Source organism: Penaeus monodon, chromosome 22 (genome assembly GCF_015228065.2).
Source record: "Penaeus monodon isolate SGIC_2016 chromosome 22, NSTDA_Pmon_1, whole genome shotgun sequence".
Classification (NCBI taxonomy): Eukaryota; Metazoa; Arthropoda; class Malacostraca; order Decapoda; family Penaeidae; genus Penaeus; species Penaeus monodon.
This window is the reverse complement of record NC_051407.1, coordinates 3,084,478-3,085,742: the sequence shown is the minus strand read 5'-3', so window position 1 is coordinate 3,085,742 and position 1,265 is coordinate 3,084,478. Positions and strand designations below refer to the sequence as shown.

Below are 1,265 nucleotides of genomic sequence, written 5' to 3'. Positions count from 1 at the left end.
AACACTAACCCCTACGCCAAATTAATCCCGACATTTATATATAAAAAACTGAGTAGGCAGAACCTCCATTACAACCTTAAATAAAAGCGGTTCTCTTTAAAAGAAAACTCCCCTAATACCGCCAGCGTCCGTTGCCTCCCCGCCCTCCTCCAGCGCGGCCATGCCTTGCCTAAAGCGGCCGAGAGGGAGAAGGAAGAACGTGTGTGTGTGCTTAAACTCACCAACTTCCAGATCACCAAATCCATAGTCTTGTCCTGCCTGTTCCGCTTGTCTTGCATGGTGACGTTCCTGTGGGCGCACATCACGCAATCACACGGCACGCGCGTTCTCTAACACCATCGCCATCGGTCCTAAGTTCGTGTGCTTATTCCGCGATTTGCCCGAGAACATCACCCGACACTGACCCTCCCTACGCATCACTACACACAGCACCCTCGGCGGCGCACTGAGTCACTGCTCGAAACTCGACGATGAAATTCACACACTCGTCGCCGGTTGCCTCCTGGGGTGACCGTCGGGGGGTGTTGTCGTACGGCCTTCCTCCCTTCCCTTCTGCGGCCAATTTTATCCCTCCGTTTGGTCTGCAGACCCTTCGGAATATGCAGGACTACCCTCCAAAACCTTCATTAACAAAGCCTTCCGAATAAAAGATACGTCCCATTCGTATAACGACCCGAATTCTCTAGTCGAGTATACCATACGCATGTCTCCTTCCTCCCCGTCCCCTCCCGTCCCCCACCCCCCGAAAAAAGTCTGGCGTCGTCGTACGTCTGGCCGGCCCGCGAACCCGTCATGACGTCCCAGAGGCTGCGCGGGAGACCTCAGAACCGAACGCGCGGCTCCCTCTCTACCTGCTCTTAGCTTGAATATTCCTAAAAAAAAAGCAGGAAGAGTTTCCTTGCCGAATCGGCTATTAACTCAAGTGAAATGGCATATTACACTAGCCTTTGATCTACAACATAACTTTCTAGACGAGTTTTTTGAGCGGACAATGGGCGGAGGAGATGTAGCTGGTTGAGGCCATGTGGTAGTACAGCACTATCTCGGGTGCAGCGGCAGGGGGCACCAAGGGCATCAACCGCTATGTCTATCAACCTCGCTGCAAACCGACCCCCCCCCTCTCCGTACTGCCGCTTTCCTTTTTCTTCTTTTGCATCGGTTTCCCCCCAACTTCCCTCATCTAAAATCCCTTCCCGACGAAAGGGAAGTTTATCCAGTTCCTCTACACGTCAGCAATGGAGCGAATGCACTTTATTTTTTGGGGG

At 52.7% G+C, this 1,265-nt stretch overlaps 1 long non-coding RNA gene across 1 annotated transcript in view; it reads right to left on the bottom strand.

Moving 5' to 3' along the window:
• LOC119586827 overlaps window positions 1-705 on the bottom strand; it is a 40,841-nt gene extending 40,136 nt beyond the window's left edge. Inside the window, exon 1 of the long non-coding RNA XR_005229971.1 lies at window positions 222-705. This is a non-coding gene — a long non-coding RNA (uncharacterized LOC119586827). The remainder of the gene's footprint in view (window positions 1-221) is intronic.
• Window positions 706-1,265: the final 560 nt, after the last annotated feature.